The sequence below is a fragment of the Thunnus albacares genome, chromosome 10, assembly GCF_914725855.1.
Source record: "Thunnus albacares chromosome 10, fThuAlb1.1, whole genome shotgun sequence".
Taxonomy (NCBI): Eukaryota; Metazoa; Chordata; class Actinopteri; order Scombriformes; family Scombridae; genus Thunnus; species Thunnus albacares.
Window position 1 is genome coordinate 3542213 of NC_058115.1, and position 15758 is coordinate 3557970.

Sequence of the window (15758 nt, forward strand, 5' to 3'; positions counted from 1 at the left end):
TGAACACTGAAGTAATCCTATACTGGAGAAGCTGGTTATTTAACAATGAGGATAACAACTTCCATGATCCCTTGCTACTTCACACCGTCATCACAATCCATCTTTTGTTATTGTTTTGATTGAGAGACCATTAGTGGCAGAAATTACATGTTGTGCACTTAACTGAGAAGTGGCTGTCTGCTTACAGAGACGTGTGTGTGTGTTAACATTGCATCGGCCTGAAAAAGTAGCAGCCTATCAGATCTCACAGCGAGTTATAAACTTAATGTAAGTTTGGAGTTAGCTAACACTATGCAGCAATATCCTGGTTAGGAATGTCAGTGGTTAACCACAGAGAATATTTTTGACTGGTTACACATGTCGTTCTATAGGTTCATTTGCATACACACTCCGCTAACGGCTGGACAATTAGGTGTTCACAACATCAGATGTGTAAAAGCGACTCTTACACTGATTGTTGCATTATGTGTTGCTTGTAGCCTTAATGTTACTAGGCTAGCGAGTATGTTAAAGTCTGTTTGTACTGAATGTCAGTCAGCCCTAAAAGTGTTTCATTAGTCAGTTTAGCAGTTCAGTTTAATCTGCAGGAGTTTCTGAAGGCTCGTGTAACGTGTTTTTCTGCCATGGAGGAAATAAATTCATGATGAGTGAAAACAAGTCCAAAGTGTCTTCCAACATCTATACTGCAGAAACAGAGAATATGAAGCTACCAAATACCACTGTCACCAACAGGTGTAAAAGGCAGTCTTACAATTACTAACTGCCCGAGAAAATAATTTTTGACTGCTTCCAAGAGCCTAGCAGGAGAATGTGTGACTGATAAACTTTAAAACACAACTTGTATTAATACTTACAGTGTACAGTGTTCAGCTGCTTGTGCTTATCACATAATGTTAACTGTTAGCTAACAGGTTAGCTGTTAATGTTTACGTTGACTTTACACATATATTTACAGGAGTGGGAGAAATCTTGTGCTACTGTTGATGTCCTGCATGATGACAGAGACACTCAGAAACGTTGCTGAGTTGCATGCAGTTTTAAATGAAGAAATATGCAATTTTCTTTTAAGGGCGCAACGGCCAGTTCAAAACAGGCCACACCAAACTGGCCATGTGGGTAGTTAATTCTAGAAGGGACATTACGGCCACGCCCTGGGGCATCCACAGCAGTGGCTGTTTGGTTGTGGTATAATCCCTGCCTTGCAGATAATTCCAGCTTTTGTCCTGATGACAGCATAAACGTCGGAGGTGCTACATGTCCATCCACTATCCTGACCTCCACAAACTTACTTCCTTAAATTCAAGGTCTAAGGAAAGAGGATGTTGTATTGCTGTATAGATTTTAAAGTCACTTGATGTAAATTTGTAATATTGGGCTGTACAAATGAAATTTGGCTGAATTTTTAAAGATGAATTTTTAACATTCTGTTAACATTTTTATTATAGCTTGTGTTTTTATTTATGAAATAGCCTATTCTGTATTTATGACACTTGTGTGGCAGTAGCTACATTTTTCTCTGTATGTAGGCTATAGCTGTTTTTGTGCCTAAAGACAAATTCCCCATAGGTTAGGCTATATGAAAGCCATATATTATTCTGAAAAAAAAACCCAGCATAACATAAAGGCTAACTAACTTCACACAATAAGGCTTTTTCATAACTGTTCATCTTGCCAAAATGGTCGATAACTGTATAATAGCTAAACACTGTCAACTATGCAGGAACCCACCTGTTAACATACTGCATCCTTCTTCATGTCTGACAGGATTTACCATTCCAAATATAGTAGTGATTTTCGTAAGTTTGGCAGAAAATTCTGCAGATTTTTCTTTGTTGTGCCGTTTTTGGGCACCGCTTTGATATTTTTGGTTCATTTTCTAAGTGTCTCTGACAGCGGTGCCGATGCTGTCACTGAGCTGTATTGATTTGAATTTCCTGCCTAATGTATTAATTGGACCAAAAATCCCTGATGTATCAAACAAAGAAAACTATGGACCAGTAAAATTTTTATTTTATTTTAAATATTTGTTTTATTTTTATGTTCAAAATACAGACAATATCATGACTTGAACCCTACCTTGCGGTAAAAAAAAAAAAGAAAGATGAGGGCGGGGCCCCCTACCTTTAACAGTTTTTTAAAAATGTTTCCTTCTTGTTTAGCTCTGGGTATGCACTGAAGTATCATTGTCTAAGTTGCTGTGGTCCTAAATCTATTTTTAGTCAGTTTTCTCACACATAGGGTTAGGTTATGATCTGATAAGCTAGTGATTAAATCATAACTTTTAGCTATTCTTTCTGGTTTGTTAGTAAGTATCAGATCGATTTGTGTACTGGAGCATTTTGCAATCCTAGTTGGGCCTTTTAGTAGTTGTTCGAGTTGGAATTTCTCTGTGATCATTTTTATTTTTTTCCTCTTAGATTTATCCTCCCAGTTCACATTAAAATTACCCATAAGTAATAATTCTTTGTTGAGATTGCACTCTTCCAAGACTTCTGTGAGTTGATCATAGAAAGTGTCATCTGCAGGAGGGGGCCTATAGACACGTATGATGTTAAAGACATTTGTTGGGATAACATTTTTATCCCAACATATTCTAATGTGTTACCCGCATTGTAAACCACATGTTCACATTTGATTTTGTCTCTCACATAAAAAAGGACCCCTCCTCCTCTTCCATCAGGTCTGTCTCTTCTGAAACATTGGTATCCAGACTCCGTGAACACATTCACAAGAGTTGTTTGTTTCAACCATGTTTCAGTCAGACAGAGAGTCAGACAGTCCAAATTTGAGTCAGACAGAAGATGAGTTAGCTGATTGCTCTTTGCAGTAATGCTTCTGATGTTAAAATAGCCACCAAATAGCCCCCTCTGTTTCAGCTTCGGGTCCCATAAGACTTTTGCATGATTGACAGTTTGGAAGGTTTTGAATAGCCTCTGCCTCCTTGCTGCAGGGTTTTGACACACAGTGGTGTCAGCAGTAAGTTTTGTGAGAGAGACACTGGACCTATCAAGGTCTCCACAGCCCAGTAGCAAAAAGTTATTCACTGAGACATCATGCCTGGTGTTAACAAAGTTTAGACTGTTAAAGGGAGAAGCCTGACTCAGAAAGTTGATGCTCATTCATCACCGGCACCAGAGGTGTTCCAGACACACTCAGGCACAAATCAGCACAGAAGTTGTGCAGTGCTTCAGGGGTCACTGGTCCAGGATTTAGCTGAACATCTCTGAAGAGCAGGAGCAGCATGAAGAGGAGACCTGCTATTCTCCGAAACGGGGTGGCATATGACCAGACCACTGGATCGGTGATTTGCTCTGCTACCTGGGCTCATCTGTGCCGCAAGACAGAGGAATAGATTGCAAAATATCCCAGTAAGTTATGATGAAAACTCACTGTAGGAGTGTCAACTGGCCATGAGCCAGCATTTGTCCCAAGCACAATCACTCGGTGTCCCAGCTGTTTTCCATCAACGTTGATTGCTCTGGCCAGACACACGTACAGACAATACAGCAGTGAGTACCAACAGTAGTCCAAAAAGCACTCCATTAAACACAGCCCAGATGTTTTTGCTGATGTAACACTGCTTTGAACTTGACGCAGTTTTTGACAGGCCTGCTCTGTGGTACGATAAACAGCCTCAGAGGAGAGTCCTATGCAGCAATCCCATCCAGGACCCCGGTGGCCCAAGGGTAGATGCTCCTCTTAAGCCCCTCAGCACCGGCCCATCCTAACCCATCCTCACTCTCTTCCCATGGATTTCTATATTTTTTCTGTTTTTCTCTAGAATCAGTGATATGCCTCCAAATGAAATGCAAAAGTACATTGTTTATGAGGATTGCTGCAACTCTTCAAAAGATGCACATTTTGTAGTCACAGATGTGACAGAGAGCAGTTTTACATAGGCACTATGGTAGCATAGAGGCTGCATGTACAGAGTGCAAGCTGGTGAGGAAGTGGAGAAGCTAGCCATATGCAGGAAGCTGTCCAGCAGGCAACATAACTGTCAGTGCTGCGGTTATTTTCACTGTATCGTCATTTACGAAAACAGAAAAGGTAGCAGAGGCCAAAAAAAAAAAAAAAATACAATGATACAAAATACAGTCCTGTGTAAACAAAGTTAATTGATATTACTGTCCTTTTTGGAGCTCATGAATGCACTGAAAATCCAGTTCATTTCAGGGTCAACCCTCTTTACCACCAGAATGTTTTCTTTGGCCCATCATCGACTCTGTGTGGAAGCAAGAGGAGGGACTGCACCTCAGCAGGCAGCTCCCGGAGATGTGGTGTATTTGGATGGAGATATCCGAGCTGACAGTCCAGGTAGGTGGTTAAGTTGCAAATCCCACAAACTCATGTGGTCAATATTGCTTCTCGGCCTTCTGGCTAAGACTGCGGTCGCCTCCTGTTGGTGGTAAAAATTCTTGCCTGTTGTGGCATTGATTTGTTACCATTGCTTGGGAGGATATTCTCTTCATTCCTTGTGTAAAGTATTTCAACTCTACTGTAGTTGTACATCTTGCAAAAATAGGAATCCATTGGCTCAGAGGACTGTCTAACGTCACTCTGCGGTAAGTAACACCTTGACCAGGCCAAACACAAAGTTAAGTACCTTTTAAATTTCCTTCATTTTGTTGGTTTTAGGATATTTTACTTATTTATTGGTATTCTATGATTTTTAGGGTATTTATTGGCAATTTTAAAGGTTTTAGTTGCTTTTAGTTGTTTTACCTTGTGGTGCCTCCACCATGTCGGCCCCCCGTGCCGGCATGCAGAGGCACCACAGTATCTGTTTTACCTTCCAAGAAAGAGATGGAAAGCTTCTGGGGATGTCAAGACTTGACTTTTCCAGGAAGCTAGTTCAAAACGCTTTGAACCTGAACTGTATTTTTACCCTGCCTAATAACAAAGGCTTTGATGTAAGTTTTTGATCTGCTGTTTCGCTTAGAGAGTTCTGGACATGCTTTGAAAATGTGAAACCCCAGTATTCTGCTTTCTGCGGATGACATTTGTTTGTGGTTGGGGAGATTGAAGGGTCCCCATCCAACAATGGCAGGACCCCCAAGGCTTCCAAGGCCTGAAACATCTGCCATCCATGGTAGCTCTGGGAGAAAACAGGGGCTACATTCATTACCAGGGTCAGCCCAAGCTATGCCGCAAGTGTGGTGAGCATGGGAACCTGGCAGAAGCATGCCAGCAGATTGTTTGTGTAAAAGAGAAATTGGGCACACCTTTGAGGAGTGCTCCAATGGCAGACGGTGCAATCTTTGTGGAGAAACAAACCACCTCTTCAGAGATTGCCCCAAGTCTTTTGCCAACAAATTAAAGGCAGCAAGGTAAATGGAAAATGGGAAAAATGTCGGACAATCTGTTTGAAATCAGTTTAACATCTGATATGTCCTCTATACGGGGACAAAGTATTAAACAGATTTTTAGCACCTGGAGCTGATAGAGGGGCTTGCTCCATTCACTCCACGCATCGACCCGGTACAGCCAGTCCTTAATATCTCAGCATTGCGATCGGATAGAGCCCGTGATGGGGGAACGGGCGTGGCCTGGGATTTGGTACGCGGCAAGCCAAGGGAGCCTCACCGTGAAGGTGGTGACTGGGACGACTGGGGTCTTTGGGCTGCTGTTGAGGAGCGGGCCGTACTTACTCTGGTTTCTCTTCATAACGTACAAGTCTTTCGCCTTTTACTAAAGACTTCCGTGGAGAGGAACACCCACGAGTTAAACCTATTTTTGGCAGGCTTTGCAGTTTGGCAGAGCCTCGTGTGTTTGTGAAAAGCCAAGCAGCTGTCCTCAAGGAGGCGTGCGGCTGCGTCAAGGAGCACCAGGGCGGAGCCGCTAAGCGGAAGTCGTTCTTGGAGCCGTTTGAAACGACTGCGCCGCGACGAGCGAGACCTGTGCAGGAGGGCACCACGGGCGGCGAACCGCAGGGGTTCATCGTTTTTCCTTTTTTTTCTATGTTTTCTTTTGTTTTGCTTTGTTTGTGCCTTGGCCCACATGTGTCCTGAAACCTCATGAGTCCCCCCACATCCTTCTGCCTCTCCTCCGCCGACCAAGACCAAAAGGATACAAGATCCACCTACTATGGATAGAAAAGGGCAGAAGCCCTGAGTTATCCCTCCAGGCCCATGAACTTCTTAGTCTTAGTCTTAAGGGTTCATCGTCATATATCACATTTTCACGCGCGATATCGACTCGCGCTGCACCTGCACGGAGTTCCCCCACGTCACCTTACAGCTTTACAGCTGCATCGTCACATCACCTACACGGCTTTATATCTGGATTTCAGCGACAAATCGAGTGATCCGACACAGGAATCACGCGCCACACACAGCGCTTGTGACTCCTGTCCGTACGGGAGCCTTGTGAAGCCGATCCCGGACACAGCTTAAAGAGCCTCCCTGGCCTCCTCCATGGACAAAGCAGACAAATCAGAGGTATAAACGAATGTGGTGGCCAAGGCACTTTTTGTATTGTTAAGTTTCACAGGTTCACAAAGCACTTTTTTTTTTTTTTTTGCCCCCCCTCTCTTCACCGCACTTAAAGCAGCAGCTTCCCCCTACACCCACTCACTCCATTTCATTCCTGAAGCAATATGGCTACTGCACAACCAACCAATGCCATGGAAAGGAAACAAATATGGACTGCAGCTTTTGGATCAAATGAAAGACCACAAAGAAAGAAACAAGTGCCAGATCCCAAAACACAAAAATCCACACAAGTGAGAAAGAGCCCCAACTCCCCAGCAGTACGCAGCTTCATCACCAAAACACTCCAAAACTTGGAAAGAATGGATCCCATCACACCTCTAGAACCCAATCCAACCACCAAAGAAAAAGCACTGCCACCTATGAAATTATCCAAACCCCCCAAAACTGACCAACAGGCAGTCATTGCATCCAATCCAAATTCAAAACCATCCACTTCTGCTGAGACATCAGTCCCTCCGACCACTGATAAAATTGACAACTTCATCATCAAGAATATTTTTGACCAAATCAACCACTTGTTCTCTGAACTCAGCAAATACACCCAATCCACCCCCCTCAACAATGTCACTACACAGATGCAATCCACTCTAACCACCATGGAGCAGATCCTATTGAATGGACAAGACCCACACACTCCTCTCCCACCACTCTCTGCCAGCTACTCGGACATTGTAAGCACAAACATGCACAAATATCAAGCATTTAATACAGGCCCCAGGAAAAGAGCAAGACGGGAGTCGACAGAGAACCAACACCTTACACCTGTTGTAATAGAAAACTACAAAACCCCTAACAACTCTTTCTCAACCAACCAATCCATCCTCAAGGAAATACAAAGACTCAAGCCACAAGCCCAACTTCAAAAACTGGTCCACATGAGAGATGGCAATATTCTCATCTTCCCCAAGGACATTCCCTCCCTGAACTCTCTGCTCTCACCATGGCCCGAGGGAGCATTTAATGGAGCACAATTCACTTGCAGGCTAGCACGCAAACACAGCTCTATGCCCCCATCTGAAACCCCTACAAAACTGCTGGTCATCAAAGGTATTCACACAAACATCACAGAGACACAAGTCAAAGAAGAACTGGACAAACAAGGCATCTACATCTCCAGAATACACAGAATAACAAGCAAATCCACTCAACAGCCAACCACTTTCATCAAGATCCAGCTCACCAACCCAGACCAAGCTGCTAGCCTTCTCCATGAGGGCTTTTACATGGACCTTTTTCAGTATAGAGTAGAGAAGGCACGACCCCCACCCACCGTCAAACAGTGCTACAAATGCCAACAATTCAACCATATCTCAATCAACTGCACCAACCCAGTCGTATGCCTGAGATGTGGAGAAAACCACCACCACAAAACCTGCACAAAAGACAAGCGAGAAGCCAAGTGTGCCAACTGTGCAGGCGAACACTCCGCTGCCTCCAAGACCTGTCCAGTCTACCTTTCATACATGACCCCATCAACCAAAAAGACACCAACTGCCAAACCCTCAGCCGGAAAACCCACTACCACTAACCCCCCAAGCCTGCACCCTAATGATGGCACCCACCTCACTCATCTGCGTGATGACTTAAAAAAACTCACTATGGACGACAAGAAAATAGAGGAAGTACTCAAAACCATCAGGAAACACACACACTTCAATATATGAAGTGTGTGTCATTCTCTGTAAGACAACAGATGTCTATTTCCAGCCATTTTCTTTGTTCCTTCTAACACTCTTCATAATGGCCCTCACCACCTTTCTACACATAAATATTAGAGGAATAAGGGGAAGCAAAGAGGAGCTAATCCAACTGCTAAACGAGAAGAATGTCTCTGTGGCTTCCATAAATGAAACACTGTTATCAACCAAATCACGAATTCAGATCCCCGGCTACAACATCATAAGAAAAGAACGGCAGACAGGACATGGAGGAGGAGTAGCAATCTTGATCAGAAATAACATTGAATACAGTGAAATTGATTTCGGCCTCTCACCAGAAGAACTACAAGGAAATGAATACATTGCAACCAAAATGAAAATCCACTCACATCACCCTATTACAGTCACCAGCATTTACTGTCCCCCTGGAATAAAACCTTCAGCTGCACTGTTTAACGCTATCTCCAACCCCAGCCACTCCCTCATAATGGGAGATCTCAATGCAAAGCATGTAGACTTCCACTGCAGGAAAACAAATCAAAGTGGCATAGCACTCAAACAGATCCTGAATAGCACAAATCTGTCAATCATCAACACAAACGAACCCACCTATACATCCCCCCAAACAGGCAGCACAGACATTCTGGACTTGATCATATGCTCCCCTGATCTGGCTTCAAAACTGCATAAGTTCTCCACCACAAATCATCTCTCCAGCGACCACTTACCTGTCCTCACAACATTCTCCTTTCATCTGCAAGCAACTCCAAGGAAGAAGTACAACTACAAAACAGCAGAGTGGGAAATATACAGAACAGACATAGAAGAAAAACTACAGAACACCACCCTCATAACCACCCCCCAAGGTCTGGACCAACAAGCAGTGCTGTCAAGTCAACTTCTCACCCGAGCCAGAGAGGAAACAATACCCCAAAACCCTGCTAAAACACTGACACAGACATTACCCCTTCACCTGCTCCAACTCATAAGACACAAGAGAAAGCTGAGAAGAGAATTCATAAGGTTCAGATCACCCCAAACCAAAACAGAAATAAACAGACTCCAAAACACTATTAAAATACAACTTACCCTTCACAAGCAGAAAACCTGGAACACATTCTACAGAAAACTCAATCAGGACACAAATCCCCGGACCTTCTGGCAAAAAATAAAGAGCCTAAATGGAGATTCAGAAAACAATAACACACCACCAATCAAATCCTCAGGCACAATCATCAGTGACAACAAAGAAAAAGCCACACTCTTCCGTAATCATCTTGAAAACATCCACTCATGCCCAAATGACCCACACTTTGACAATACATGGAAAGACCTGGTTGATAAAGAAATGACAAAACACAACACAAAAGAGACAAATACAGCCAATCCCATCACAGAACACCATCCCCTCACAAAGCCAGTCACCATCCAAGAAATACAACTGCACTTGAAAAAGATGAAAAACAAAGCACCGGGGGAGGACAATGTTGACACCATACTGATAAAACAAGCACCAACCGCTTATCTCCAGCACCTTGGACAGCTCTTCTCCACCTGCCTCATAACCGGTCATTTCCCCTCACCCTGGAAGATTGCTGTTGTCACTATGATCCACAAACCAGGAAAAGACCCGCACAATGCCACTAGTTACCGCCCCATAAGCCTTCTCAGCCACATTGGAAAACTGTTTGAAAGAATACTCACCTCACGCCTCACAAACCACATAAACTCTATGGGCCTCCTAGGAATTCATCAAGCTGGCTTCAGAAAAGGGAGAGCCACCACAGACAACATCATCCGATTATCAGAAGACATCCACAGAAACTTCAACAAAAAAGAAATAACCATGGCAATATTCTTTGATATAGAAAAAGCCTTCGACAAGGTATGGCACAACGGACTCAAATACAGACTACTGGATACAAATCTCAAACTCCCAAAACCCACCCAATCCATCATCTTCAGCTTTCTTAACAACCGCCAAATCAAAGTCAAAGTTGCCTCTGCCATATCAACACCTTTCACCCCCCAAGCAGGAGTTCCACAGGGTACAGTTCTGAGTCCACTTCTCTTTCTACTATACATATCTGATATATACTACCCCCCAGCCACCATAGCCAAAGTCTCACAGTTTGCAGACGACCTCTGCTACTGGTCCAGTTCCAAATGCCCAAACCTAGCAGCCAAAAAACTCCACACATGCATAACTGAAATAGAAAACTGGTCTAACATGTGGAGAATCAAACTAAACCCTGCCAAAACACAGTGCGTCCTCTTCACAAAAAACCCACACCTGCAGCCCAACAACAGTGCCAATCTAACACTATACAACCAGAAAATCAATATCAGTAAAGAAGCAACATTCCTCAGAGTCACATTCCAAAACAACATGACCTGGACAAAGCACGTCAATAACCTGGAACAAAAAGCAAACAATAGACTCAACCATCTCAAAGCCCTCTGTGGAAAACATGGCGCATCACCCTCTACAGTCATCAAAGTCTACCTATCATACATCCGACCACTCTTCGAATACTCCGTCCCTGCCTGGATCACCATCTCTGACAACCAGTTACAACGCCTACAAACAATCCAAAACAAAGCACTCAAATTAGCACACAGACTCCCATCCTACATCAGCAACCACTATATACACACCATAACAGGAATTCAAAGCTTAAGACAGAGACACCAAACAATAGCACTGAAATACCTGAGGACAGCAACAAACAATCCTTCACTCCAACGAACCAAACCTGGATACACAGAATATTTTTCCACCCCTGCTGCTTAATATCACCCACATGCACACACATACATAAATGTAGATAAAACACACCAAACACAAGGTTTTTTTTTGGTTTTTTTGTTGTTTTTTTTTTGTTTTTTTTCTTTGTTTTGTTTTGTTTTGCTTTGTTTGTGCCTTGGCCCACATGTGTCCTGAAACCTCATGAGTCCCCCCACATCCCTCTGCCGACCAAGACCAAAAGGATACAAGATCCACCTACTATGGATAGAAAAGGGCAGAAGCCCTGAGCTATCCCTCCAGGCCCATGAACTTCTACGTTCTCTAAGGGTTCATCGCTTCTCGGCCTTTTGGCTAAGATCAAGTGTAGTATCTGTTCTTATCAGTTCAATATCTGATATGTCCTCTATACGGGGACAAAGTATTAAACGGATTTTTAGCACCTGGAGCTGAAAGAGGGGCTTGCTCCGTTCACTCCACGCATCGACCCGGTATTGCAGTGCCGCCGGGAACGGTGCACCCTTCTCTTTGCTTTGTGGAAAGCCAAGTGCTCGGAGGAAAGCGGCAGGGCTCAGCGTGCAAGCTGTCACTGTCGTCAGTCAAAGCGGATGGCAGCAGCGTTTATGGCTTGGGTGAGTGGAAAAGCAGCCTTTATGACGCTCCCCATCTCAAATGAGCATATATATGTCAGCTATGACAACTGGGGCAAAAGTGCAGCGTACAACGTGAGATTTGCACGTCTGGTTGACAGACAAACATGACAAAGAGGGAAAGTCGCCGTGCGCTGCGATAGGTCCAAAATAGCCCTTGGATCTGCGCTGCGTCTTCCCTGCTGGAGCCATGGAGCGCATGCGGGCGCCTGAGTATTTCTGTGTTTTGGTAGCCTGCGTCTGACAGCCAGCCCTTAATATCTCAGCATTGCGATCGGATAGAGCCCGTGATGGGGGAAACGGGTGTGGCCTGGGATTTGGTACGCGGCAAGCCAAGGGAGCCTCACCGTGAAGGTGGTGACTGGGACGACTGGGGTCTTTGGGCTGCTGTTGAGGAGCGGGCCGTACTTACTCTGGTTTCTCTTCATAACGTACAAGTCTTTCGCCTTTTACTAAAGACTTCCGTGGAGAGGAACACCCACGAGTTAAACCTATTTTTGGCAGGCTTTGCAGTTTGGCAGAGCCTCGTGTGTTTGTGAAAAGCCAAGCAGCTGTCCTCAAGGAGGCGTGCGGCTGCGTCAAGGAGCACCTGGGCGGAGCCGCTAAGCACAAGTCGTTCTTGGAGCCGTTTGAAACGACTGCGCCGCGACGAGCGAGACCTGTGCAGGAGGGCACCACGGGCGGCAGACCGCAAGGGTTCATCGCTTCTCGGCCTTTTGGCTAAGATCAAGTGTAGTATCTGTTCTTATCAGTTTAATATCTGATATGTCCTCTATACGGGGCCAAAGTATTAAACGGATTTTTAGCACCTGGAGCTGAAAGAGGGGCTTGCTCCGTTCACTCCACGCATCGACCCGGTATTGCAGTGCCGCCGGGAACGGTGCACCCTTCTCTTTGCTTTGTGGAAAGCCAAGTGCTCGGAGGAAAGCGGCAGGGCTCAGCGTGCAAGCTGTCACTGTCGTCAGTCAAAGCGGATGGCAGCAGCGTTTATGGCTTGGGAGAGTGGAAAAGCAGCCTTTATGACGCTCCCCATCTCAAATGAGCGTATATATGTCAGCTATGACAACTGGGGCAAAAGTGCAGCGTACAACGTGAGATTTGCACGTCTGGTTGACAGACAAACATGACAAAGAGGGAAAGTCGCCGTGCGCTGCGATAGGTCCAAAATAGCCCTTGGATCTGCGCTGCGTCTTCCCTGCTGGAGCCATGGAGCGCATGCGGGCGCCTGAGTATTTCTGTGTTTTGGTAGCCTGCGTCTGACAGCCAGCCCTTAATATCTCAGCATTGCGATCGGATAGAGCCCGTGATGGGGGAAACGGGTGTGGCCTGGGATTTGGTACGTGGCAAGCCAAGGGAGCCTCACCGTGAAGGTGGTGACTGGGACGACTGGGGTCTTTGGGCTGCTGTTGAGGAGCGGGCCGTACTTACTCTGGTTTCTCTTCATAACGTACAAGTCTTTCGCCTTTTACTAAAGACTTCCGTGGAGAGGAACACCCACGAGTTAAACCTATTTTTGGGAGGCTTTGCAGTTTGGCAGAGCCTCGTGTGTTTGTGAAAAGCCAAGCAGCTGTCCTCAAGGAGGCGTGCGGCTGCGTCAAGGAGCACCTGGGCGGAGCCGCTAAGCACAAGTCGTTCTTGGAGCCGTTTGAAACGACTGCGCCGCGACGAGCGAGACCTGTGCAGGAGGGCACCACGGGCGGCAGACCGCAAGGGTTCATCGCTTCTCGGCCTTTTGGCTAAGATCAAGTGTAGTATCTGTTCTTATCAGTTTAATATCTGATATGTCCTCTATACGGGGCCAAAGTATTAAACGGATTTTTAGCACCTGGAGCTGAAAGAGGGGCTTGCTCCGTTCACTCCACGCATCGACCCGGTATTGCAGTGCCGCCGGGAACGGTGCACCCTTCTCTTTGCTTTGTGGAAAGCCAAGTGCTCGGAGGAAAGCGGCAGGGCTCAGCGTGCAAGCTGTCACTGTCGTCAGTCAAAGCGGATGGCAGCAGCGTTTATGGCTTGGGAGAGTGGAAAAGCAGCCTTTATGACGCTCCCCATCTCAAATGAGCGTATATATGTCAGCTATGACAACTGGGGCAAAAGTGCAGCGTACAACGTGAGATTTGCACGTCTGGTTGACAGACAAACATGACAAAGAGGGAAAGTCGCCGTGCGCTGCGATAGGTCCAAAATAGCCCTTGGATCTGCGCTGCGTCTTCCCTGCTGGAGCCATGGAGCGCATGCGGGCGCCTGAGTATTTCTGTGTTTTGGTAGCCTGCGTCTGACAGCCAGCCCTTAATATCTCAGCATTGCGATCGGATAGAGCCCGTGATGGGGGAAACGGGTGTGGCCTGGGATTTGGTACGTGGCAAGCCAAGGGAGCCTCACCGTGAAGGTGGTGACTGGGACGACTGGGGTCTTTGGGCTGCTGTTGAGGAGCGGGCCGTACTTACTCTGGTTTCTCTTCATAACGTACAAGTCTTTCGCCTTTTACTAAAGACTTCCGTGGAGAGGAACACCCACGAGTTAAACCTATTTTTGGCAGGCTTTGCAGTTTGGCAGAGCCTCGTGTGTTTGTGAAAAGCCAAGCAGCTGTCGTCAACGAGGCGTGCGGCTGCGTCAAGGAGCACCTGGGCGGAGCCGCTAAGCACAAGTCGTTCTTGGAGCCGTTTGAAACGACTGCGCCGCGACGAGCGAGACCTGTGCAGGAGGGCACCACGGGCGGCAGACCGCAGGGGTTCATCGCTTCTCGGCCTTTTGGCTAAGACTGCGGTCGCCTCCTGTTGGTGGTAAAAATTCTTGCCTGTTGTGGCATTAATTTGTTACTACTGCTTGGGAGGATATTCTCTTCATTCCTTGTGTAAAGTATTCCAACTCTATTTGTAGTTGTTCATCTTGCACAAAAGGAACTCATTGGCTCAGAGGACTGTCTAACTGTACTCTGCGGTAAGTAACATCTTGACCAAGCCAAACAGAAAGGTAAGTCTCTTTTTTTTTCCTTTACTTTGGTTGGTTTTAAGGTATTTTAGTTATGTATTGGTGTTTTTGAGCTTTTTAGCATATTTATTTGCACTTTTAAAGGTTTAAGTTGCTTTTAGTTGTTTTAACTTGTGGTGCCTCCACCATGTCGGCCACCCATGCCGGCATGCGACACCACAGTGTCCGTTTTATCTTCCAAGAGAGAGATGGAAAGCTTCTAGCGATGTCAAGACTAGACTTTTCCCGGAAGCTAGTTCAGAAAACATTGAACTTTAAACCAGAGGACCTGAATTGTATATTGACCTTGCCAAACAACAAAGGCTTTGATGTAAGTTTTCGATCTGCTGTTTTGCTAAGAGAGTTCTGGACACGCTTTGAAAATGTGAAACCCCAGTTTTCTGCTTTCAATGTTGAGAAACTGACTGATAATGCTTTGAAAACGGTTATTGTTAGGATGTTCAATGAGACAGTGAATGCAGAGGACATTTGTTTGTGGCTGGGGAGATACTGCACCGTTAAAGGCCAGGCTACCAAAGTGAGAGATGAGGATGGCATTTGGAATTGCGCTTGGAGGGTCCCCATCCAACAATGGCAGGACCCCCAAGGATTCCAAGGCTTGAAACATCTGCCATCCATGGTAGTTCTGGGAGAAAACAGGGGCTACATTCACTACCAGGGTCAGCCCAAGCTCTGCCGCAAGTGTGGTGAGCATGGGCACCTGGCAGAAGCATGCCAGCAGATTGTTTGTGGGAAATGTAGAGAAATTGGGCACACCTTTGAGGAGTGCTCCAATGGCAGACGGTGTAATCTTTGTGGAGACTCAAACCACCTCTTCAGAGATTGCCCCAAGTCTTTTGCCAACAAATTGAAGGCAGCAAAGCAAATGGAAAATGTGAAAAATGGCGGACAAGCTGAACTGTTAAGAGAGCTACCAGAAGAGGCTGGGCAGGAAAATTCAAATCTCCCGCCAAATCCTGTGATTGGAGGAGAGGAATCAGGTGAGGCGGGAGTGGGGGAGGGGCCTGCAACAGCCCCACCAGTGGAGAGTTCTGTGGAGGATGGGGTGATGCAGGCAGAGGGCGGAGCTAGCTCTGAATGTGAAGAAGTCCAATCACAAGAAGACAGCGAGGATGCCCCCCTCCCCGCAGCCCAGCAATCAAAGAGGCCTGCATCAGAATTGTCCTCTGAGTCTCCTGTAGTCTCAGAGAAGAGGGGAAGAGTTGGGATTTTCTCAGACAGT

At 45.8% G+C, this 15758-nt stretch overlaps 7 non-coding genes and 1 pseudogene across 7 annotated transcripts; all 8 read left to right on the forward strand.

Annotated features, from left to right (window-relative positions):
* The first annotated feature begins 5346 nt into the window (after positions 1-5346).
* On the forward strand, positions 5347-5492 carry LOC122991261 (annotated as a pseudogene).
* Positions 5493-5647: 155 nt separating this feature from the next.
* Positions 5648-5763, forward strand: LOC122991267. The gene has a single exon (XR_006405672.1). It is a non-coding gene; the product is annotated as a U5 spliceosomal RNA (small nuclear RNA).
* Positions 5764-11232: 5469 nt separating this feature from the next.
* LOC122991245 lies at positions 11233-11423 on the forward strand. The gene has a single exon (XR_006405661.1). It is a non-coding gene; the product is annotated as a U2 spliceosomal RNA (small nuclear RNA).
* A 533-nt stretch (positions 11424-11956) lies between these two features.
* On the forward strand, positions 11957-12072 carry LOC122991268. The gene has a single exon (XR_006405673.1). It is a non-coding gene; the product is annotated as a U5 spliceosomal RNA (small nuclear RNA).
* A 176-nt stretch (positions 12073-12248) lies between these two features.
* LOC122991246 lies at positions 12249-12439 on the forward strand. Its single transcript, XR_006405662.1, has one exon. It is a non-coding gene; the product is annotated as a U2 spliceosomal RNA (small nuclear RNA).
* A 533-nt stretch (positions 12440-12972) lies between these two features.
* LOC122991262 lies at positions 12973-13088 on the forward strand. The gene has a single exon (XR_006405667.1). It is a non-coding gene; the product is annotated as a U5 spliceosomal RNA (small nuclear RNA).
* A 176-nt stretch (positions 13089-13264) lies between these two features.
* LOC122991247 lies at positions 13265-13455 on the forward strand. The gene has a single exon (XR_006405663.1). It is a non-coding gene; the product is annotated as a U2 spliceosomal RNA (small nuclear RNA).
* Positions 13456-13988: 533 nt separating this feature from the next.
* Positions 13989-14104, forward strand: LOC122991269. The gene has a single exon (XR_006405674.1). It is a non-coding gene; the product is annotated as a U5 spliceosomal RNA (small nuclear RNA).
* Positions 14105-15758: the final 1654 nt, after the last annotated feature.